This window comes from Schistocerca gregaria, chromosome 5, assembly GCF_023897955.1.
Source record: "Schistocerca gregaria isolate iqSchGreg1 chromosome 5, iqSchGreg1.2, whole genome shotgun sequence".
In the NCBI taxonomy this organism is placed as follows: Eukaryota; Metazoa; Arthropoda; class Insecta; order Orthoptera; family Acrididae; genus Schistocerca; species Schistocerca gregaria.
In genome coordinates, this window is record NC_064924.1 from 54,089,179 (window position 1) to 54,115,947 (window position 26,769).

The 26,769-nt window shown below is 44.1% G+C and overlaps 1 non-coding gene across 1 annotated transcript; it reads left to right on the forward strand.

Annotated features, from left to right (window-relative positions):
• Nucleotides 1-4,689: 4,689 nt before the first annotated feature.
• Trnas-cga (transfer RNA serine (anticodon CGA)) lies at nt 4,690-4,765 on the forward strand. The gene has a single exon. It is a non-coding gene; the product is annotated as a tRNA-Ser (tRNA).
• Nucleotides 4,766-26,769: the final 22,004 nt, after the last annotated feature.

Genomic DNA, 26,769 nt, shown 5'->3' on the forward strand with positions numbered 1-26,769 from the left:
CCGGCGGCCTATGCATTAAACGTGAACTGTCGAAGACACTAAAAGCAGTGTACCGTAACTATTAATTAATCTCTAAGTGTGGATTCCTTACCGTATGGCGCACATCATCCTACACGAGACGGTATTGTGTGCGTAGAGTCAAGTGCAAAACATATTTCACCGGAGGTCGTATTCGGGTAGATGCTGACTATTTCCAAATAGACAGGGTGTAAGAGAACGAAACAAAACGATACCGACAGCCTTCGAGGAGCTTTCACGCATAACAATGGAAACAATGGATTCGACACTCTTCTGTTTTACTAATTATGTAAACTGAAAGTGTACGTTGAGGAAGGGAGCTAATGATCATATCAGCTGCATCTGGACTTCATGCGGACTCAATGGTGACGAGTGAATATGTGTACCGGACCGTGACTCGAAGCTGGGCTCTCCTGCTATTAGCATGTCGCGTTAACCACTCCACCACACAGCGTTAGGCACAGATGCAGTGACGATTTGGACACGCACTTCGTTCGACCCACATGCCTACCCCACTTATCTGCAGTCTCGCACTAGATTCAGATTTCCACTGGAGGTCGAAAGTAAATGTGCATCTGCACTAATGATTGTGGATTCACAGTCCATCGTGGAGTATTAATTATATGAATGCATGGTGTCTGTTCTTGCTAGCATGTATGAATGAACAGACACCACACATTCATATATCTACATTACGAACAATGGTGTCTGTTCTTGCTAGCATGTATGAATGAACAGGCACCATGCATTCATATATCTGTATTACTAACAATGATGTCTGTTCTTGCTAGCATGTATGAATGAACAGACACGACACATTCATATACCTGTATTACTAACAATGGTGTCTGTTCTTGCTAGCATGTACGAATGAACAGACATCATGCATTCATACATATGTATTACTAACAATGGTGTCTGTTCTTGCTAGCATGTACGAATGAACAGACACCAGGCATTCAAATATGTGTATTACTAACGGTGGGAGTCCACGACGATGGGATGTGAGATTTGCTTGAAACGATATGCGTCTTAATATAGCGTGCAAGTACTAAGGATCACTACTCTGGCAATTGCAGGTGTGAAACATTAGAGTTCATGGTGTTCAAGTGGTTAATCATTAGAACAATGATGGCACGGTAGCTCAGTGTGGTCGGTCAGAAGAATAGCTGTCCTGTGTAATAAAAAAAACTGAATAAATGTATCAACTATGAACTTGAACAAGCCCCATGGTACTTCCGCCCTGAACAAATACAATGGCCAATAAGGAACAAATGAGATTTTTAAAAACATGTAGTTAGCGTTCGGGCTATGCAAGACGAATGTACATGAGGCGGCAGTTCGACTGCCACTCAGACCTAATTTTTAATCCTTTTTTTTTCATCACTGGTCATATTATTTAATATATATGGCATTTGAGAGGAAATATAATTAAAAAGATCACGTGTGTTTGCACAAAGTTTCAGTGGAATTCATGTTTTTGGACTACTTATCGTTTTAATTATCGGGAAGTAAATGAAGAAACGCATAGAGTTTTTCTAACAATGAATGTGTCTCGCTATTTGCAATATCACTTATAGGTCTACATGCCATCTGGTAAGGTACCCGGAACAACTTTGCACCTCAACGTTTCGAGCTGCAGACGCAGTTGCAGGCCCCATTTGGCAGTTAACCTGGATAGCGGTGAGGTGTATCTAATGTACCAAGAACGAGCAGTGTAGGTGCAATTTTTTTGAATTTCACAGAATCCACACTTGTATTACAAAGATGAAGGTTTGAGCGGGTGTCTAAGCGTAGCTTCATATACGTTCATCTTAACGAAACATCAACGCTAACCGCTTGACCACCATGAACTCTAACATGCAGCATCAGTTGCATAATAGACGCGTTACACTTCTCTTGCGATTTTCTCGGATTTGCCAGTGTGTTGCATCATACTATTTGTGCAGTATATTGTTTAGGTAGCCTGTTAAAGGTGTACAAAGTCTTAAGTAAATCCGTGATCCTAGCGTCGTGGCATCCCCTGTCCTGGGACTTGGATTCCGAACCCAGTTACAGGCTGCCCATTCAACAGCTTCCAGGAGCAAGAGAAATTTTATTCTAAATATTTCGTATAGACGGCGGCTGAATTTAAAAGTTTAAGGAACTGATATAATCTACTACATGAGAGCTATAATCCTATGTGAAAGGTCCAACACAATAAGACACGTATTGGTGTTATAAACTGTGTACATGTCTTGAGGCAGTATGACTCACAGTGCCAATTAGAGCACATCATGATCTCACAGACTTTATACATAACATCAGACCTTTGCGAAACATTGGGGGTCCCTCCCTCCCTCCCTTCCTCCCTCCCTCCCTCCCTCCCTCCCTCCCTCCCTCCCTCCCACACACACACCCACACACACACACACACACACACACACACACAATGAAGAAAGGCCGGCACGAAGTTTATCTCCTGCTACGTTTTCGCTGTTCGTTCAGTAAGACTACAGCGTCAAGCATGACTTTCTAATTTATTCATACAATGAAGGCTTTAAGGAACGGATGTTTCAGCTGCCGAGAATTCTACAGGGTCGTATCGCCGTGGTCCATGGAACTCTTCTATACCTGACGTGCTGAGTCTTGCACAACCAGAAGTACCTCCAAAGATGTCCAACGTAGCTATGGATAAAACGTCAGGGAGAGAAGAGTTCCATTGACCACGGCCATACAACCCGGAAGATTTTTCGGCAGCTGATTGTAATTTATTACAGTGAATATTAGTGGAAAGTTGTGTAATTTCACAACACAGTTTAGGAAATGTAAAGTCATCAACAGTGATATGCGTGAATAACTATCATTTACATGTAGAAACTGTGTATGTGTCTTGGGTGAAATATCCACACAAAATTCATCCAGCATTAGAAACTCAGTTCACTTATTCACTTGTTAAAATCTAACTTGAAATATAATTTTAAACCTTTTCTAAACTTTTTTTCTCGTTTACACGCCTAACGTCAAATACTTGACACATGTTGTGATTTGTAATGTAGTCAGAAGTTTGAAATGATTTTACAGCTGGGATATAGGTTCTTTAAAGAACAATGATGAGCCAAATCATTACCAGTGTTACTCAATGCGGGAAGGATAGGTGTCTTGTGGCGCTTCAGACACGTGACGCCATAAGGGAGCTATATAAGCGAAACAGCGACGAATGAGAAATTATCCTACCAACGATCTTCTTCTTATTCGTCTTCTTCTTCTTCCTAGGCTACAGCCTATTTCCTTCAGTACGTTTCAGTCTGCCATAAGATTATCACTCCATCTTTTCCTTGTACGGCCTATATTTTTTGTACCAGCTGGTAATTTATTTCTTATGATTTCTACAATCTTCCTTTCATCCGTCTTGTCCATGCATTCGTTCCATTCATGCTCTCTCGTATGTAGCCACTCTTTAACGAAGTCCACTTTCCATCCTTTTCTAACGTTTTCACTTCTCTGTCTCTCAGTGTTATCCTTGTAGTCCTTCGTAAAATTTTTATTTCCTTGGTTATCGAAAGTCTTCTAGTTTTTAACTTTCAGGTCTTGTCTCAACAGTTATTAATTGGTCTCCCTTTTGTTTTGTATTTTCTTGCCTTTACCTCTTTTCCTGTTTTTTTTTTTTTGTTTTCCAGATACACAGCCTGGAAAAAATTTGTACTCCAGGAAAGACCACATCAATTTTGATCCGATGACGACATAGCTACTCTTTAATAAGGAATGCTAACAGAGAGAGGGATTATTGTGGTGCAGACAGGTGAATCAGCAAGGCAACCAAGTCACGGAGATGCACTCGTGCTTCCTACAGGCAACTAAGCGAGTCCGAAAGGGTTCCGATTGTGGATTTCCGAGTGATGGAAAGAATTGCTCCCCAAGTTGGACGTGCTGAGTCAGGTGTGCAACGTCGCTGGTATCAGTGGTCACGTGAACATTCACACACACCGAGACGAGGTTCTGTCCGTCTACGCTAAACAGGAACCCCCAGGATCGTCGTATTGTAAGGGCAGCAGCGACAGGTTGTACAGCTAGCAGAATACACACAACAGGGCATTTGGGCCCAGACGTGTCAATACGAACTGCTGCAAACCGGTTATTAGCTGTGGGACTACGGGCACGCACACCCGTAGCCCGCCTTCTGCTCAGGCCACAACATCGACGTGCGTGGCTCGACCGGAGCCATCAGATGATCGCCTTGATCTTCAGCGATGAAAGCTGATGCTGCCTGCACGCAGGTGAGGGCCACTGCCGCTTCTACATCTACATTTATACTCCGCAAGCCACCCAACGGTGTGTGGCGGAGGGCACTTTATGTGCCACTGTCATTGCCTCCCTTTCCTGTTCCAGTCACGTATGGTTCGCGGGAAGAACGACTGCCGGAAATCCTCCATGCGCGCTCGAATCTCTCTAATTTTACATTCGCGATCTCCTCAGGAGGTATGAGCAGGGGGAAGCAATATATTCGATAACACATCCAGAAACGCACTCTCTCGAAACCTGGACAGCAAGCTACACCGCGATGCAGAGCGCCTCTCTTGCACAGTCTGCCACTTGAGTTTGCTAAACATCTCTCTTGCAGAAACTTCCTGGCAGATTAAAACTGTGTGCCGGACGAGACTCGTACTCGGGACCTTTGCCTATCGCGGGCAAGTGCTTGGGTAGCTCAGTTGGTAGAGCACTTGCCCTCGAAAGGCAAAGGTCCCGAGTTCGAGTCTCGTCCGGCACAGAGTTTCAATCTACCAGGAAGTTTCATATGAGCGCACACTCCGCTACAGAGTGAAAATCTCATTCTGGATCTCTCTTGCAGAGTTTGCCACTTGAGTTTGCTAAACATTTCCGTGACGCTATCATGCTTACCAAATAACCCTGTAACGAAACGCGCCACTCTTCTTTGGATCTTCTCTATATGCTCTGTCAACCCGACCTGGTATGGGTCCCACACTGATGAGCAATACTCAAGTATAGGTCGAACGAGTGTTTTGTAAGCCACCTCCTTTGTTGATGGACTACATTTTCTAAGGACTCTCCAAATGAATCTCAACCTGGCACCCGTCTTACCAACAATTAATTTTATATGATCATTCCACTTCAAATCGTTCCGCACGCATACTCCCATATATTTTACAGGAGTAACTGCTACCAGTGTTTGTTCCGCTTTCATATAATCATACAATAAAGGATACTTCTTTCTATGTGTTCTCAATACATTATATTTGTCTTTAAGGGTCAGTTGCCACTCCCTGCACCAATTACCTGTGCGCTGCAGATCTTCCTGCATTTCGCTGCAATTTTCTAGTGCTGAAACTTCTCTGTGTACTACAGCAGCATCCGCGAAAAGCCGCGTGGAACTTCCGACACTATCTACTAGGTCATTTATATATATTGTAAAAATCAATGGTCCTATAACACTCCCCTGTGGCACGCCAGAGGTTACTATAACGTCTGTAGACGTCTCTCCATTGAGAAAAACATACTGTGTTCTGTTTGCTAACAACTCTTCAGTCCACCCGCACAGCTGGTCTGATATTCCGTAGGCCCTTACTTTGTTTATCAAGCGACAGTGCGGCACTGTATCAAACGCATTCCGGAAGTCAAGGAAAATGGCATCTACCTGGGAGCCTGTCTCTAATATTTTCTGGGTCTCATGAACAAATAAACCGTGTTGGGTCTCACGCGATCTTTGTTTCTGGAATCCATGTTGATTTCTACAGCGTAGATTCTGGGTTTCCAGAAATGACATGATACGAGAGCAAAATACATGTTCTAAAATTCTACAACAGATAGACGTCAGAGTTGTGGGTCTATAGTTTTGCGCATCTGTTCGACGACCCTTCTTGAGAACTGGGACTACCTGTGGTCTTTTCCAATCATTTGGAACCTTCCGTTCCTCTAGAGACTTGCGGTACACGGCTGTTAGAAGGGGGCAAGTTCTTTCGCGTACTCTGTGTAGAATCGAAATGGTATCCCGTCAGGTCCAGTGGACTTTCCTCTGTTCCTGGAGAGCGCAGTCTCGTGGAGTGCAATCGTTCGAGACGGTCTGGCCTCACTCCAAGCCTTATCGTCTGAGGTGAGATAAATTACAACTCTCGTTCAACTTTGGTGTTCTTGGAGGGGGGCGCTAACCAGTGGTGTATGTGCAAAATGTCCTCAGACCCGTTGTTTTGCCGTTGTTGCAACAAGGATTTAATGAGTTGTTCCAAAAGGAGAATGCTTGACCACACACCGCCCGTGAAACTCAACGTGCTCTGCAAGACGTACAGCAACTTCACTGGTCAGCATGGTATCGGGGCCGCGGGGAGTGGCCGTGCAATTTGAGGCGCCGTGTCACAGATTACACAGCCACTCCCACAGGAGTTCGAGTCCCCCCTCGGGTATAGGTGTGTGTGTGTGTGTTGTTCTTAGCCTAAGTCAGATTAAGTTAGTTTAAGCAGAGTGTGAGTCTAGGGGCCGATGACGTCAGCAGTTTCGTCCCTCAGGAATTCACACACGATCTCTGGACTTGTCTCCAATCGAGCAGGATTGGGATATGATGGGTCGAGTAGTAACTCGTGCGGGTCATCAACCAACAACATTTACAGGTCTACGTGTGCAGGTGGAGCAGGCGTGGAATAACTTATCTCAGGGCTACATCCACCGTCTGGACGACTGACTGGATGGCAGAGTCAGGCTGCACCACATGTAAGTATGGGTGTTGCTGCATGGGTCGATGCCTGGTACCTCCGAACCGCTTGTAGTACTGATCTGTAAATGAAACGTGCCTTGTTCTCCACATGTAATGTTGTAAGTATAAATCTTGAGTTAACCGCAAACCTCTAAAAGGATATACAATTAATTTCCGGCAGTACAGTATCATTTAAACACCCTGCCACTTTGCTTGCTTTCGCTACTTGTTCTGTAACTTCTTCTCTAACGTTTCCACTACCGCACAATTCAGTAAAAACATATTTAAATGTCATTAGAAGTGTCCTCGGGAAAATGGTCTGGCCCCTACACCGTACAGCAAACATCATCTTGTCGAGGAGTGGATCATGGTCCGTTTCTGGTAATATTTCGTGCATCATAATCAGAAATTCGTAAAGGATATGTCGTCATTTTCGTCTAACGAAAAAAAAAAAAAACAGAGCCTCATGTCTGTCAGGTCATTCTATGCCTCACGGAATGGCTCAGCTTTGGAGTGCTGAGCAGTGGGCCGATAATGTATCTCACAGGTACAGTTACGTAGAAACAATGCTGCCCACGGTAGCCACTGCGCCGTTTTATCGGGACGTTTAAAATGTGAACTGAACAGCCAAGTAAAGGGCTTGTGGTCAGTTATCGGAAAAACTTCGTACCTCACAGGCGTATGTGAAACTGCAAAATGCCGTATATGATAGCCAACGCTTCTTTCTCAATACTCGGATAATTTTTCTGCGCGTCTTTTAATATTTTAGATGCAAATGCAATATGTTGTTCCGTTCCGTCAGCGTATTGGCGGGTTGGCAGGACAACAACGCCACGAGCCGATGCACTAGTGGCAAGTGTTAAACTCCTACTGCGATGGACTTCTGCTAAACAACGCCGGCCGCGGTGGTCTCGCGGTTCTAGGCGCGCAGTTCGAAACCGTGCGACTGCTACGGTCGCAGGTTCGAATCCTGCCTCGGGCATGGATGTGTGTGATGTCCTTAGGTTAGTTAGGTTTAAGTAGTTCTAAGTTCTAGGGGATGATGACCACAGCAGTTGAGTCCCATAGTGCTCAGAGCCATTTGAACCATTTTTTTGCTAAACAACGGGGCCGATCTGACACACTTTTTAAGTTTCGGTGAAACCCTCTGACGACATAAACTTACCACATTTTTTTCTTAATTGATTAAGCGGGTAGGAAATGTGGGACACAATCGGAATAAACTTGACATTACAACTTACTCTGCCAAGAAACGTCTGTGCTTCATTGAGGTTCTCAGGGGCCGTTAACTCATTGTTGGGTACACATGATTTTGTGTGGCTGTGAACGCATCTTTACTTAATGTATGTCCACAGTTCTCGACAGTCGACTCAAACACACTAGACTGGTGTCCAAAATTAGAGCAGAAAGAAAATTTGCGAGGACTGGTTTGATGCAACTCTCCATGCTACTCTATCCTGTGCAATCTCTTGGTACCTACTGCAACCTACATCCTTCAGAATCTACTTATTGTATTCATCTCTTGGTCTCCCTCTACGATTTTTACCCTCCACGCTGCCCTCCAATACTAAATTGGTGATCCCTTGATGCCTCAGAACATGTCCTACCAACCGATCTCTTCTTCTAGTCAAGTTGTGCCACGAACTCCTTTTCTTCCCAATTATATTCAATATCTCCTCATTTGGGTGATAGTAAAGTAGAAATAAGTAAAAAATACAGAAAACAAACAACTGCAACATGTGTAACAGTAGACAAAAATACTCTCTGTTTTTTCCAACTTAACGGATTTGCACACACATTCCAACAACTGGTTAATGTGATCGGTATGGGGTGTGAACACCTCTGGCAGCAATATGAGCCTGACAACGCCGGGGCATGCTGGACTGATACCAATCTCTTTTTGAGTCAATAACACCCATTCTTCTTGCAGAACTGCTCGCAAGTCTTTGAGAGTAGTTGGTGGATGCTGACGTGATGCGACCCATCTCCTTAATGCATCCCAGACATGCTCTGTGGGATTCAAATCGGGAGAGCGTGCAGGCTACGAAGTGTGCAATATCTTCCGTTTCCGCCAAAACATCGGCTTCTCATGATCCATGAGGTCGAGCATTATAGTTCATCAGTACGAAGTCTGGATCCATCGCACCACCCAACAACCGCACATCAGGTCCCAAGATATCGTCACGATACCTCACGGCAGTTAAACCTTCCTGGTACATCCGTAGAATTTCGTGAAGAGCTGTTCGAGTGGTCAACATAATCCCTGCCCACACCATTAGGGGTTCTCCTCTCTATCGGTCTCTTTCCACAGTGTTTGGGTCTCTAAATCGTGTTCCATATGCGAATCCATCGAGAACCATTCTCCAGATTAAATCGGGACTCATCTGTGAAAACAACTTCGGCCCACTGTTCGACGGTCGAGGTGGCATGTTGATGAATCCACTCTAGACGTTCCCTTCTGTGAAAATGTGCCAAAGGCAGACATGCTGCTTGTCTCCGACAATAATGGCACTCTGCCGAAGCCTTTTGCACACCGTTTGCCTCGGTACAACACTTGCAGTGGATGCTGCGAGTTCACGTGCTTGTTGCTGCGCAGTACTTAGGCGGTAATGGCGTGCCCACACGTCCAATAACGGTCTTCTCTTCTGAAATCACACGTCGTCGGCCCTGACCTGGTCCTCGGGGTAGAGTTTCGGTCTCCATAAACTGCCACCGTATCCTAGAAACAACAGAAAGGTTCACATTCAACCATCGGACCAAATCAGTTTGCTACTGTCCTGTTTCCTTCCTTTCTATGGCCCTCAACACAGGGAGTCTGGTATGCATGTTCTCTGAGCCATACTGCACCGTCTTCGAATGTACACAGCGATTGTGTTGGTGCCGACATGCCTCGTTTCACAGGTGCCCTGACGTCATCGTTGGCATGGTTGTCCGTTAACCGGCATGCCAACTTACGAGCAGAACACGGTCGTGCGGACATCTGGTTGATATTTTGTAGGATTATATCGTGAATTAGACACAGGACGGGAAAATAGCGGTTTGTTGCTTTAATTTTGGACACAAGGGTACTTCTGTGTGTGCTGATCCTTCGTGGTTGCTCAATCTGTCTCTGAAATAACATGGCCCTAATGGTCTATTAACTACCAAGAACTGTTTATGCTGATGGTTTACCGGCAACTGAAACTAGGCATCGTGGGCTTTTGTGACCGAGCGGTTCTAGGCGCTGCAGTCTGTAACCGCGTGACCGCTACGTCGTAGGTTCGAATCCTGCCTCGGGCATGGATGTGTGTCATGTCCTTAGGTTAGTCAGGTTTAAGTAGTTCTAAGTTCTAGGGGTTTGATGACCTCATAAGTTAAGTCCCATAGTATTCAGAGCCATTTGAATCATTTTTGAAACTAGGAGTCAGCGAGATCTGTCTTTGAAATTCTAATTGAACAATTAGGTTTCTTAACGACGAACATGGGTGGAGACCATTGGTTGGGGGTGTAACATCAACACTTTGCTATCTATCTATTTCTGCTTTACCTTCCTCGCACATGGGAAAAGGCACTGGACGAGCTGTAGAAAACTTAGACACCGCCAGTTGCTTTAAGAATACTTTGGTATGGAACCTTGTTACTCAACCTACACTATTTTGAATTGTGCACAAAACTTACCAAGTTCTATGAATGGGATTGCAGATCAAACTAGATTTACTTGATTCTGACTTTGAAATCCAAAAATGGCGAAATTCTCCTAACCAGTAATGTTTGTTGTAGTCCAAGAGTTGGCTGCTAAGATGGTTAGTTGACCATCTGCATTTATATACTTAGCGCGGACGACGATCTGAACTCCCACCCGATGAAGTCGACTAGCTATTGTACATCACCATTTTGAGCTGAAGATAACACAGCTGTTGGGAGCAAATGCACTGGTATGTTTCCTCATTAATCACAGACAAGGCCGCGCCGGTGTCAAACTAGAAATGCGCTGTCACCCCACTAATGTCCTCTTGCAACATGGGATGGTGCACCCCCCCCTGCTGCTGCCATGGACACCGGCAGTACAGCGTGTAGGGTGCTGACGGATGATGTTGACACACGCCGGCCGGTGCAAACGTTCGCTAGGTGTCCCGGTTTGCGGCATGCAAAACAGATGACGTCACGAGAAGGACAGTGGCGTCGATGATGCTATGTGCCACAGTCTGGACACAATTTGACAGTCCGAACTTTTTTGTGGTCCTTCGACAAAGACAGGGAAGACGGCGAGTTTTCATCGGGGATAGGGGTAAGAAGGACCGCTGCTATTTTCTGCATACATAAGTGATCTGGCAGACAGAGTGGCAGCAATCTGCGGTTGCTCGCTGATGATGCGGTGGTGTAGAGGAAGATATCGAAGATAAGTGACTGTAGGTTGACACAAGACGACGTAGATAAAATTTATAATTGGTGTAATCAATGGCAGCTGGCTCTTGATGTAGAAAAATTTAAGTTAATGAGCATGAGATACAGCAGTTGTAGTGTCCTGCTTGACACGACCACTTCGTTTAAATATCTGGGCGTAACATTGCGAAGCGATATGAAATGGAACGAGAATGTAATGGGGAAGGCGAATGGTCAGCTTCGGTTTCTTGGGAGAATTTTAGGAAAGTGTAATTTATCTGTAAAGGAGACCGCATATAGGACGCTGGTGCGACCTAATACACAGGTCTGCGACATAAAAATTGTTTCAAATTTCTTAAGTGATTTTTATAGTGATTTCAACGCTGATTTCAGGAAAAAAAGTGAAAAAATTCCATCGCGTACAGTTATTTCACAAACTGCTTGTCTAGTTCTAGCTTTTTTCGTAATTGAGCACTTTATTGGGTTTGAATTTTCATTTTTAGCATCTCCATAAACTGTTATTTATCCACTTTTATACTAGATATACGTAAAATAAAGAGCAATTAGGAGATACCTGCAGTATTTTCATGTCAGTGCCTGATTGCGGCTCTGCCCCTACCCCCTCTATCATCAAGAAATGAGCTTCTGCTATTGCCCTTCAGTTCACGATCCTTTGCACTCTGTGCTGTTACGTGTTGTTGTTGCTAGCGCTTTAAAGTAGTGACTGTTTTCTTGTGTTGTGAAGTTGTTTTATGCGCAGTTGACAATGGCTACCAGAGGATGTATAAACTCGCCAGATTGCCTCTGCTACATTTGTGGTTACTATACTGTTAAAAAGCAACAAGGGAACATTTCGGTTTTGTTGAAGAAGTGTATTTCGCATCTTTTGGTGTGAAGTTAGGCGATCAAGATAAGCCTTGGGCCCTACACAAAGTTTTTGAGTGTGTGTTGAAGAACTAAGGCAATGGTTTCAACGTAAAAAGCAGTCCTTACGTTTTTGAATGTCAATAGTTTGGAGGGAGCCCAAAAATCATAGTGATGACTGCTATTTTTGTTCTTGCAACGTACGAGGTTTCAATTTGAGAAACAAAGACCATATTTCTTACCCTAACATTCAATCAGCCTCTCGCTCTGTTCCTCATGGACCTGAAGTATCAATCTCTCCTCTAGATTCTTTGAATGATGTAGATGATCACGAGCCATTGGTACAGTAAGGTGATAGTGAAGAAGACAGAGATTGGTATCATCCTGTCACATCCGATCCCATTCCATTCTCACAATCTGAACTGAACGATTTGGATAGAGACCTAAGCCATTCTAAAGAATTGGCAGAGGTTTTAGGATCTAGATTGTAAGATAAACATATATTGGTTCCGGGTACATACTTTTCTTGGTATCGATCGAGAGGAAAAGAGTTTGTATCTTTCTTCTCTCAAGTAGGTGACCTGGTGTTTTACAGTGATGTTCCCAGACTTATGGTACGTTTCAAAATAGAATATGCTCCTGATGTTTCTTCAAAAAGAAGCCTTAAAGCAGTACTTCTACACAATGGCAATAAGTATGCTTCTATACCAGTTGGATACTTGGTTCACTTAAAAGAATGTTACGAAAACCTTGGACTGGTATTAAGCAAACTCTGCTATTCAGACCACAAATGGACTATGTGGAGATTTAAAAGTGGTTTCAACGCTGCTTGGTCAACAAAGTGGCTATACAAAGCAGAGACCGAAAGCTTGGCCCTTGAGAGAAACTTACAGGTAGGGATTAAAAATGTTGAGAGGAAAAGCCTTCTGGACCCCAAAAAGGTGTTATTTCCATCACTTCACAATAATCTGGGGCTGGTGAAACAATTTTTTAAGGCATTTCCACAAGAACGGGAGTGTTACAGATATCTTTGTGGACAGTTTCCTCGTCTATCCGAGGCGAAGCTAAAGGAAGGAACCTTTGTCGGAGCAGACAGACATTAGAAAAGTAATGACAAATCCCAACTTTGTGGACAAAATGGAAACAAAAGAAAAGGCAGCACCGACATCTTTTAAATTAGTTGTTACCGGTTTCCTAGGAAACAAAGAGATCCAAACTACAAGACAATCGTCGCTGACATTCTCCACAAATTTAAGAAGCTGGGCTGTAAAATGAGCATTACAGTCCTTTTTCTCCAGTCGCACCTTCACTACTTCCCTGCAACTCTTGGTGATGTAAGTGAAGAGTAAGGCGGAAGATTGCAGGAAGACATCAAAGGAATAGAAAGAAGATATCAAGAAGATGGAACGTCAACATGATAGCGAACTACTGCTGGATGATAAAAAGAGATGATCCTCAACGAGTCCACAGCCGGAAGCGCAATAAAATAATCTTCGACAGAAAGCGAAAGCGTTATTATAAGGACTTATGAGCTCAAAGAAAATGGAAGTGTACTGTAAATGTAGTTTAGAACATGATTTATAAATAAAATAAAATAATATAAAGTTTGAAAATATGTGATAAATTGTTTAAATTTTGTTAATACACCCGAAATACTACCTTTTTGTGTGGAAAACTTGACGTGATAGAAAAAAATGGATTGCATTTTTGAAATCAGCGCTGAAGAATACATAAACGTCAGTTATCAAATTTCAAACAACTTCCAATTATTTTTTTTTTTCCAGATCTGTGTTATTGAGTACTGCTCGATTGTTTGGGATCCTCACCAGGTCGAATTGAAAGTAGACATCGAAGCAATACAGAAGCGAGCTACTACATTTCTTACCGATAGATTAGATCAGCATGCAGGTGTTAGGAAATGATTTTGAAACTCAAGTAGGAATTTTTGGAGGAAACAAGACATTCTCTTCGAAGCACACTGCTGAGAAAGAGTACAGAATATGAATTTGAACCTGACTGCAGAACGATCCTACTGCCACCAGCATACATTTCGCGAAGAGACCACGAAGATGAGATACGAGAAATTATGGCTCATACGGAGGGATATTGTTATCGTAGGCTGTGGTTAGAATACGGAGTCAAATATAAAATTTAGGGTCGTAGTAGAAGTTTCAGGACTGGATCAGCTGCAGTAATCGGGGATTCTTACGAGGGTGTGCTGAAAAGTAATGCCTCTGTTTTTTTATATGTTAACTCTTAAATCCTTTTAAGTAAAACAAATGTTGTTAACATTATACATGTTTATTCTTCATGTCTACATATTTATTTCTCAATATAGTCACCCTCCCGACCAGAGACCAGTTTGTTGATACAGTCGTTGTAGAATGTCTGAATTTGTTGACGGAGCCACAACCGCACCTCTCCTTGCACCACTTCGTCAGTATGGAAGCGAAATCTTCGAAGGTGTTTATGTTTTGGAAACAGACGAAAACCGGATGGGGCCACGTCGGTACCGTATGGAGGAAAAATCTACGACAGAGAACCGAAGGCGTCGGACTGCAGCAGACGTCGCAGCGCTTGTGTGTGGTCTGGCATTGTCATGGTGAGGGAGAGGGTGCTACATGTGTGGATGAACTCTTAGAATTTGAAACTCAATTATACCACGCTGTTTCTCACGCACCAACATAGTTAAGTTACACACAGTCACTACAATTCGGAGCCCTCTAGCGGAAGAGGACTATAAGTACTTAGGCACAAAGAATGAAGATATAGAATGTTTATAACGTTTGTTTCATTTAAAGAGCCTTAAGAATTCTGAGATACTCTTCGGAGGCCGTACTTTTCAGCCCGATCTCGTACGTTAGACCACTGTTATGGACGGTTCAGCGGAGCTATCTTAGCAGAAGAGATGGAGTACGAAATATTAGCGTTCGGGATCTGGAAGTGGAAACTATTGAAATGAAATCAAGTATTTAAGGACTAAATAAATAGAACACCCAAACAGTAGGAAAATACGTAGCGTTATTGTGCAAAATCAGTCAGACCTTCAGTAGGATGAAAACAATCACACAGTGATTGCACCTTATGTTACACACGACGAACGAGAAAGTCCCGGTGCCATGCCAATTCCTGGACGCTCTAGTCTACAGTAGGACTGAATATACTAACGAATGAACTCTGAACGTTGTTACATCGTTCATCTGACAAACACAATCATGTCGCTGTTTTTTAAATTTCACCCCGAAGATTTTAACTGAAGTGTACTAGCTAAATCTTTTATACTCCGGTATAATCTGTACTGTGTCGTTCTTCTGGATAGAATTCATCTCTCTTGCGATCATGTCGCGTACACTGAGAACTTGGATAATTAAACAACTACACGCCGACCAGATTTATCGCGTCGTATGATTATGGTGCCAAACTAATGCCATCGACCTCCCGTAATAGTAGGCATCAACAGCCAACCCCTAGGACAATCTCGACAGAATTCACTAATATATTTACTTTAACACACAACCAGATTATGTTATAACTCAAATACACCTGTTAAAGTTGTACATCGGAGCTCAGATACGATATGAGTAGCCACACGTCGCTGTAGTAATTAAAGTTTTACGTAGGAGATGAAGAACTACATAGCCGAGATCGCTATAAGAAACTATAAAAGTAAAAGCGGTGTCGGTATTTCTAAGTTACATCTTCAGATCTTCATAAAGGTTTAACGAACATCTTGTGCAAGCACACACCAGGACGCCACAATTCTAGCCATCACGTGTTATGTTACAGAAGCGATGTTTTGGCGAATTGTAATGAAGGTAGAAATTTTAACTTTGGCGTACTAACACATCGCTCATTTCATGATTTATGTACCTAAAAACTGAATGGAAAAATTCTGTGTGTAACTGACACAAGAGGTTTGTACAGGGTGACAATTATTTGACTATATGAAAAAAGCGTAAATTAAATAGAAACTACGGCGTGCGCGCACTTTATTCAACATGTAAGCTTCACTACAGGTATGCGGATAAAGTTTATGACATGTTGGACATGCCTGCCATCATGGTGATGATGTGACGCAGACGAATAACGAAATTCTGTACGACCGGTTGAAGTGTTGGAATATCGATGCTATTGATGACCACCTGAACGACAGTTTTCAGCTAAGAAATGGTTTTGGTGTTATTACTGCACCATTTGTCTTTAATATAGTCCCACAAAAAGGAGTGGCATGTGTCCAGGTTCGGAGAATATGGCTGCTCAAAAATGGTTCAAATGGGTCTGAGCACTATGGGACTTAACTTCTGAGGTCATTAGGCCCCTAGAACTTAGAACTACTTAAACCTAACTAACCTAAGGACAAGACATACATCCATGCGCGAGGCAGGATTCGAACTTGCGAGCGCAGCGGGAGCGTGGTTCCAGACTGTAGCGCCTAGAACCGCTCGGCCACCCCGGCCGGCAATATGGCTGCCAATCGAGGCCCATGCCAGTGGCCTCTGCGAACACCAGAGCCAGACTGCGCTCCCCCAAGTACGACTTCACTTTCCTGCTTCGATGGGGTCGAGCTCCGTCTTGCATGAAACACATCTTGTCGAAAGCACGGTCACTTTAGATAATGGTGATAAAATAATATTTTAAAACCATCACGTACCGTTCGGTAGTCATCATGCCATCGAGGAATATCGCACATATTATTTCGTCACTGGACACTGGACACCACAAAGTCACCCGTTGCGGGCGAAGAGATTTCTCGATCATGAAATGCGGATTCTCATTCCCCTCAATGCGCTAGTTTTGGTTATTGACAAAACCATCGAAATGAAAGTGGGATTCGTCGGTAAAACCAAACCATATAGTGCATACTAATACCCTTCATGCCTCGCGGCCAACCATGCAGCTCGAACGTCGAAACGCAAAACCGTTCAGAAGTCGAGACGATTTAATTCATACAGTTCAATAGTTGTCACCCTCTAATTACCTTCATGAAGATGTGAAGATGGTAATTTAGTTCGACCAAAGCCAGTTTTTTACAATGAAGTGTTTGTAGCTATCTCGGCAAAGAAGTTGTTGTTCTCCTAAGTAATTCGCTATAGATCGCCCCTTCGTGCTCAACTTCAGTATACTAATTACAGTTTCGCCTGATGCTACTATGCGGTCAGTGTACAGACCATTGTCTTTTCGACCAACTCATAGCTTTACTTGTACAAGTGGCGCGTTTAACTCCGCTCGAGAAGGCGCCTTCGCCTCCCCTCGCCAAGATGCGTATCGCTGAGACGAAGAGGGCGCCGATAACACGGCGTGGCCCGCCGCAGGCTATTAACTTGTAACAGCGGTGGAGCGGCGGCACTGCAATGCCAAGGCACACTCGAGGTACAAGTTCAGAGCACGCGCTATCAGCAATCGCTAACTCACTGCTCAGCACCCACTCGCTGCTCTGCTGCCTGACAACTCTCCCCGGTCACCTATACGGATTCGAGAAAGTGTCCAACAGCACACAGCACTGGCAAAGTAAGCAATCCAAATCTTTAACTGTAGTGACAGGAACATTGCGATTCGTTATCACAGACCCTAACCTGTGCTAGTGAGGCAGTACATTTGTACCTATGCACTCACTCCGCAAACCAACGCACAGTGCATGAGGCAAGGTACCTTGTACTATCACTAGTCATTTCCGTTTTTTAAAAAAAGTTATTTACAACTTTATAATAATTATACAGTCTTAAACCACTTCCTTAAATCATTAGTGGGTTTTAATTTTATCCAACATTAATTGCACCTAATCAGAAATTTAGTGTGTGAGATACAGCTGTAACTGGATAACAATGGGCAACTAATTTGTGTTTATTATTAATGTTTACTTTATAAGACCTACGCTTAACTAATGTCTACTGCCTGCAGCGTCACAGGTGCGTCAGTAGTTTAGAAACCTACTTTTAGAGCCTTGTTCATCGAGATAATCCCCTATGAGCGTGCTCCCGACACTGGGCAGGCCAAAGATATTATTCGCTGCAGGTTTCTAAGAAACTAATTTCCTAAATCTAAGTCCTAGTAACTAGTTCCAATCTAAGTGAAGTCCGGTGCTTGTCGTGTATCGGTGGTGACGTACCCCACTCCCCCCAGTCCTGTACTCGGCCGATTACAGGCTGTGAGGAAAGTCGGCCTGTCCATGCACAGGCGGTATGGGAAAAGGGCGATAGATTCAGCAAGTGTTTGGTATGTCTCAAGTTGTTAATGTAAGCCCCTCTTGTATTCGTTTAACACTTTTCGTGATACCTAATCAGCCAATTTGTTGAGAGTCTGAAAAATGTCTTCTCGTCTGAGTAAGTGGTATCTGTCATGGTCGGGTAACTGGTCACGTAATGTGGATGCTACATCATTGAAAAGGGGGCACTCGTAGACCACATGATCGGGGGCACCCTCTGATGCACCACATTCACACGCGGGTGTGCCCCTATTCCCAAACCGACATAAATATGTCGGGTGAGGCCCATGACCAGTGAGATAATGGATCAGTCCTCTGGTGGGTTCGAAGTATTTCATGCCCGGTCGTTCCCTGACGTTAGAAAGAACTTCACATGTTCTGCGACCTGTTTCTTCTGCTTCCCACAATTCCTGCCATAACTATTCGCCTCTTGGCCTTATCTCACCCTTATCCTCAATTCCAGTGCCTAATATTTGCTTCTATCTTCGCGGTATTCCCTTTTTTAGTCCAGAACCACGCAGCCTGTTCTCGAATTTTGGTGTCCGGGGCGCAGAGCCCCATTATGACTAATACGGCTCCCCCCAGAGATGTTCTGTAGGCTCCCGCTGATCTCATTATGTTTCTCTGAACCCTTCTCTCTGACATGGCAGGCACAACCCTCGTGTAGTCATTTCTTTACCTGTGCTTCTCGCAAATGGAACGAGAGAAAAACGACCGCCTACAGGTCTCCGTACGACCCCTGATTTCTCTAATCTTGCCTTCGCGGTCCTTACGTGGAATGTGGAATGTACGTTGGCGGCAGCAGAATCGTTGTGTTGTCAGACAAAAATCCCGCTGCTCTAAATTTTCTCAATCGCGTTCCCCGAAAAGATCGTCATGTTCTCTCCAGGAATTTCGATTTCAGTTCACGGAGGATTTCCGGAGGACTGATCAAACCTACCAGCGCCCCTTCTGGATTTCTTCGATACCTTCTTCAACCTGACCTCGTGGAGATACCACGCATTCCAGCAGTATTCAAGAATACGTTGCATAACTTCTCTATATACCGTCTTCTTTATAGATGAGCAACAATTTTCTAAAATTGTCGCAATAAATCTATCTCGACCATTTCCTTTATTATTACCAAACATACGTGCTCGTCCTATTTCATCGATGTGTCCGTATGAAGCAGCACACTACTGATACAGTATTTGCACTTTACACGGTTGTTTCTCCTACACATCTGCATAACCTCACATTTTTCTGTATGTAGGGCAAGGTGACATTCATCACACTAAATGGAAATTCTGTCTGAGTCCTCTTGTATCCTCGTTTAGTCATTCAATGACGACACTGTCCCGTGCAACTACAGCATCATCAGATAACCGTCGCAGATTGCTATTCACTCCACCGTTCAGATATTTTGTGTATACAAGTGAACAAGAGCAGTCCGATTGCGTTTTGCTTCAGCGCTCCTGATGATACCCGTAAGTCGAAAGAACGGGACAACAACCGGCTTTATTACTTAGAAAGTCTTCGAGTCACTCGCAAATCTGAGAACATAGTTCGTGATCTCAGACTTTCGTTAATACTCTGCTGTACGGCACTGTCTCAAACACTTTTCGAGAATCTAGGAATGCGGAATCAGTCGGCTGTTGTTCATTCATGATTCATACGATACCGTGAAACAAAAAGGGGAAGCTTAGTTTCACACAAGCGATGTTTTCCAAATTGGTGCCGATCTGTGGACATATTCGAACTTAGAATATGTTGGAGCGTTGTCTGAAAAACTGTCGGGCTCCCACTGAAAACGAGAAGCTCTGTTTTCAAAAATGTTTTATTTTTCCACAATCCGGGAGCATTCGTTAGGCACCTGCTTCAGGTGTCACGCACCATTGAGACCCACTGTTGCCGCCACAGTTCACTTTGGAAAATGCAGTTAAACTCTTCGTGCGTTTCACAACCATTACGTCTTTGTCCTACTGCTTTTTTCCACGCTCAACGAAATTATTACGTGTTTCTCTGATCGAAGCCTGCTGGTACGAAATTCATTAAGAATATGGGAAATGTTTTTCCAACCATCGCGTCTTGATTGGTTGGATGGTTAAAGGGACCCAACCCTTAGGTCATTATTCCGTCTTTTCTTAGACAGACAGGTCTCTATGACTGTACATCAGATATAGCATACCGCGATAAACCAAGGGGAAGAATAGCCAAGATCTGCCAAAGGCCAAAGAAGCTGAGGTAAGGGACAAAAGAAGAAAGGGAGATAGCAGAAGAAAGGTAGGCAAGGTGTCACTTCTAGGGAGCACCCACATGGCTTCGAAAGCAGAGTGAAATGAAGGGACATACATCCCCAGTCCCCGCCACTTACCAGAGGTACTCTACCCAGAAATTGCCTATAAAAAACTAGCAACACGAACAGGACAAGAGAAGCACAGAGAGACAAAAAAGATGAAAAAGTCCAACAGTCCACACGAGGGGGGGGGGGGGGGGGGGGAAGAAGAGTGTAACAGCATGTAGGGTGGGGAGTGGGGTGGACCACCAAGCCCAGACAGCCACAGCCTGGCTGGGCAGAGGAGGCAACAGAGCGTTCTGCCAGCCCCTCAGTGGGCTAGTAAGGTGAAGTGGCCCTCCCTTAAAGAGAGTGGTAAAAGCCCACGAATAAAACGTAAGGCCATGACACATGAAAAACAAAGAAGTGTGCGAGAGGGTTTTGTGAGAGGTGAGAAGAGGTTAAATTTTGGGGAAAAGAGAGTGAAAGAGACAGACGAGGATGGAAAAGGAAACGGTTGGCGTAGAGTGCTGTGTGGGGATAGGGGAGAGACGGCAGAACTGGATGGAAGTGGTAGGAGACCTGATAACACGTCGGGACTTCAGCAACTCTGACGATTGCGCAAAAAGATTGCGGTACCTTCTGCGTTTTCGGCAGAGACGAGTCTGCTGGTATACGAGTCGCACGCACATTACAGTGTGGGAATGAAACGCCGTGGCAGATGGAAACGTGTTTTACAGTGATGTTACACAATCCATGGAACAGCGATACGCACGTATGCAGATGTCAGTGGTATCGCGTACACACGGTATAAAAGGGCGGTGAATTGACGCAACAGTCATTTGTACTCAGATGATACACGTGAAAAGATTTCCGACATCATTACGGCCGCACGACGTGAATTAACATACTTTGAACGCGGAATGGTAGTTGGAGCTGGACGCATGGGACATTTAATTTCGGAAATCGTTAGGGAATTCATATTACAAGACGCACAGTTTCAAAAGTGTGCCGAAATATTATATTTCCGTCATTACCTCTCACCACGAACAACGCAGTATATTCAAGTCTTGGTATGACTGTCTGTGATTTAAGTGCAGGTCCACAGTGAGGCATATTGACGTAGCCACCACCTCAGCAGCGTCCAGAATGAGAAGTTGGAGAGCATACAAGGGTTTTCAGCGAAATATAATGCTTTAGCAGATTACTCATGTTTTTAAGGCTAAGAGCATGTAGAATGAGATGTGGTGTTTACGGTACCGAAAGTCTTGAAGGTAGTAATATAATTAAAAACGGGCGAAAATCGAGGTGGTATGTGAGGTCGGACGCGCTGACCTACCAAGTTCTGTGAATGGATTGTTGGAAGCGAAACAGGTTGAGTGAGAACTGACTTACACATATCGATGTGGTCGTGACTGTCTTTTTGTAGAGCGTGGATAGATGAGCCATCACGACGTTTCTGACTAGTTACCAGCTACTGGTCTTTCGTATCACACAATCGCTCTTTAACCTCACGTAATCTGTGATGCATGTGAACATTTAGACGCAGTTGAAAGTTTCTCTACGTTTCTCTGTATTTTTAAGACTTTTCATAGCAACTGATTATCAGTAATAAATAAGTATGCGTTTAACTGAACATTTTAAAAACCAATAAAATAGGAAATCCATCTTTTGAGGACTTGATTTCATCAGTGTCTGGTAGTGCAACATCCCTGGTTCTCTACCGTGGATGGAACGTCCTCTCTGTCGCCTTGGCATCTGGCTATAATATTCCGAGATTTATAAGAAATTTTATTAGGAACTTTCAGCTTTGCACTAATGGTAGGAGTTTGTACGTTACTCAAATTTTAAGACAGTTTGGCGCATATCCGACTCCACTTTCTCAACGCCTGTCTCCCTTATGTCTCCGGTACATCGCAGCATCGATATGCGAAACGCGTCTCTGAATCTCATTGACACATTTTGTCATGCCTCCAAGATAAAGACTATAAACTCTAGAACAATACTCTAGCATTCGTTATACTATCGACTTATATGTAGTTTCATTTTCAGCGGCAACGCACATTCTCAAAATCCTCCCAATATGTGCAAGTCTTCCCTTCGTCTCCTTCACATCTTATTTCACATGTTCGTCTGGTTCCCTATCGCTTCACAAAATCACCTCAAGGTATCTACAACTTGTAAGAGGCTCCGTAGCTTTCCACTGAACTTGTATCAGTATACTACCGGGTTCTCTCTCTTGGCTGCCGTTATCATTTTATATTCATTTTGTTTAAAGGTAGCAGCCGCTCAGCTTACTACGTGGAACTACTATGCAAGTCGGACTTTATTTATTTGTGAGAATACAGTAACGATGCTTTCCTGTAGACACTCGTATGATCAGCAAACAGTCTGATAGTGTTGATGATCTTACAGAAAAGCGTTTACGCACATTGATAACTTCAGAGGTCCCCTTTACACACCTATAAGGTTCATCTGATGTCACTGTAGCGTCTGTCGAACTTTGGCCCCCCAATACAGCGTACTGAATTCTGATCGTCAGTGAATCTTCTTGCTGACTACATTTTTGTGAAGCCCCTCTGTTTGATCGCTTGATGGTTATTAGTGTATGTTGTGGTACTGTGTCGAACGACTTTTTGGGATGCAGGATGCAGCACAGCATCTGTTCACTGCAGATACCAATTGCAAGGTAATGTGTGAGAAAAAAGCTCGTTGTGATTCACACTAGCGGACTTTGATAAAAACATTGATTCTATAAGAGAAGCTTCTTCTCCGGCAGTATTAATCATATTTTTCGCCCCCAGAGTATTTTCTGGGAAACTGTAGTATATGTAGGAAATTTGGCGATATCCAGTTTGCCTTCATAAGAGCTGCTGTATTGATTATGTGGTAGCATCCTCCAGTCAGCGTCTGCCTGCGATTAATTAATAGCCCATCGTTCGTTAAATTTTTCGACTTGCTGTACCTGTGTGGCTCATTGTCGTAAATGGAGGCAGGCGATCGCCAGACTGCAATCGTATCACATTTCCTCTGCAAGAATAATCAGAGTATTACCTACACGCATGATCTAGATCAACGACATTGATTCGATACTACCTGCAGGGTTGAAAAGCAGTACTGTGACCATTCATTGCTTCTAGAACTGCAAAGGAAGCGGGGATAGTAACACACAGATCTGTAATTTGGGTGACGCAAAAGAATTTGTGAAAACAGGATTGTTGATCCTCTCTGATCTCCAGTTGTCTTCTCTTTCACCTCGCCTCCAGGCCCACTCAGGCCCACCTCCTTGGTGCATTCCTCGACCACAGCTTCGTCTTAACATATCACATAGTCTGAAAGACTCTAACCCTCCTGAGGCCCTGTGCCGCCAATTTTCCTCCTTCATTGGCGTATCTCTGGGTTCGGTAGTAGTCTATACTGATGGCTCGATCGTTCCTGGCCACGTGTACTTTGCTTATACTGACACAGTATATACGGAACTGCGTCCATTATCGGATGGCTGTAGTGTTTTCAATGCGATTTTGGTAGCCGTCTCTCGTGCTTTTGAGCATATCCGTCCCTACAGCGCTTTAGGGTGGTAGGGGGCGTTCCTTTCTCATTTGCTCTAGAACAGTCTTATCCTCCCCATCCGTTGGTCATTGATATTCAGGAATCCCTGTAAGCCCTCGAACAATGTGGACGCTCAGTGACCTCCTTCTGGAACGCAGGCCATGTCGGGATCCTGAGGAATGGACTCGCTGATAACCTGTCTACTAGTAAAAGCAACCTTGAGATCGGTATTCCGGGAACAGACATCCAACTGGTATTACACCGTTGAGTTTTAGGAACGTGGAATGTATCGCTCTTTCACCAGATGAACTACAGGTGATAAAGAAGACTACGAATCTTCCGTACTTTGCCCGCTCTGCATCGGCCATAGCTGGCTGACTCATTGTCATCTCCGTCGTCTCGATGACCTGCACCACTGTCGTTGTGGTTCCAGCTTGATGGAGTTCCACATTTCGCTGGACTATCCTAACCTAGCCGCCTTGCAGCGGAGTCTGAATATTCCTGGCTCGCTACCCCTAGTGTTAGGGGATCATGCCTCACCGGCATAATCGTTTATCTCTTTTACCTTTTGGTTTCTGATTGCAACACTCAATTCAGCTCCAGCATAACTATCCCTGCATTGGCTCAAATGGATCTAAGCACTATGGGACTTAACATCTGTGGTCATCAGTCCCCTATACTTAGAGCTACGTAAACCTAATTAGCCTAAGGACATCACACACAGCCATGGCCGAGGCAGGATTCAAACCTGCGACCGTAGCTGCAGCGAGGTTCCCGACTGAAGCGCCTAGAGCCCCTCCCACAGCGGCCAGCAAACCGTTTTCATAGTTGTATATCTTCCAGTTAGTGTTTTGTTGAAAGCGGTTTTTGCTATAGATCGTTCCCAACGTTTGGAAGGCTATTTCAGGTTTATGTCTTCGCCCCGGAAGTGCTTCCTTATTATTACTATAATACATTCTTCATTATTATTTTTCTCGGCTGACCTGCGTTGTTTACTTAACCGAAGAATAAAATACTACTAAGAAGAAAAGTAAGTATGGACTTCACGATTAACGGAAACGTTGATAATGAGCTGCAAATCAAGCAAACTCAATTATATCCACTATGACACTGGATTTGCGTTCAGAAGAAATGGACCTCAAATCTCAATATAGCCACCAAGATATTGATTTTCCAAGGCTTCCCTACTATGAAAAGACGCCCGTCTGATTACAGGGTTATTCTGTTTAGTCTGTATTTCCATTATTAAAGACCTCGTTCCCTTTGGGAAATGAAGCCGTAGTTCGTCTTCCTCCAATGGGCACACTCACTCAGCAAAACCGGTTTCGAACAACGGCCTGCTCTGTGTGGTCCGTCGAGTCTTTTCACACACCGCTCGCGTGATGGCAACTCTGACTCCCAGTTAGCACATACGACAAATAGAGGGGCCGACAGGTGGAGGCGCCAGTAATGAGAATGTATGGCAGGCATATAAGGCTAATTAAGACTGACGGTGAACAAGGCATTTACTCCACTGCAGACTCTCCGATTACAAATGTTGCAGTGGACATACATCTCTCCGTCTGCTCTGGTGTAGGAACAACCGAAGAACAATGATTAAGTAGTTAAAGCTGACCTCATCAACAGAGAAAACTCCTAAACAGACTAGTGGTAATGTTTTATTTCAATCGTTTTCTCTAGCTGAACGATCGTTTGCATTAAAATCGCCGTGTACGAGAAATATAAGTACTAAGACAAAGCATATACGAACTTCTGTCTCCATGTCACGTAAGACTGCGAATGACCAAACCTCGCACCGTTACCTTTGCCAATAGGTTTTCACATTTACATTTTTACTGTTAAAATATGCGCTTGTTCGCATACAAGTTTGGGCACACATGATATTTCAAATAAGCAATTATATTTATCACCACTTCTCATATGACACTAGTGGTATTAAAACTGCAACACCAGGAAAAAATGCAGGTGATAAACGGGTATTAATTGGACAAATTTATTATAATAGACCTGACATGTGATAACATTTTCACGCAGTTGGGTGGAAAGATACTGAGAAATCAGTACACAGAACTACCACCTCTGACCGAAATAATGGCCTTGATACGCCTGGGCATTGAGTCAGACAGAGCTTAGATGGCGTGTACAGGCACAGCTGCCCATGCAGCTTCAACACGATACCACAGTTCATCAAGAGTAGTGACTGGCATATTGTGACGAGCCAGTTGCTCGGCCACCATTGACCAGACGTATTCAATTGGTGAGAGATCTGCAGAATGTGCTGGCCAGGGCAGCAGTCGAACATTTTCGATATCCAGAAAGAGCCATACAGGACCAGAAACATGCAGTCGTGCATTATCCTGCTGAAATGTAGGGTAGAGTCACGTGTCGGAATACATCTGAAATGTAACGTCCACTGTTCAAAGTCAGTTCGAACAAGAGGTTCGTCGTTGAGTACACCATCGCAGGGGCTCCTGTCTGTGATGCAGCGTCAGGGGTAACCGCAGCCATGGTCTCCGAGCTGATAGTCCATGCTGCTGCGAACGTAGTCGGACTGTTCGGGCAGACTGTTGTCGTCTTGCAAACGTCCCCATCTGTTGAATCATGGATCGAGACGTGGCTGCACGATCCGTTACGGCCATGCGGATACGATGCCTGCCATCTCGACTGCTAGTGATACGAGGCCGTTGGGATCCAGCACGGCGTTCCGTATTACCCTCCTGAACCCACTGATTAGATATCCTGCTAACAATCTTTGGATCTCGACCAATGCAAGCAGCAATGTCGCTATACTATAAACCGGCATCGGGATAGGCTACAATCCGACCTTTATCAAAGTCG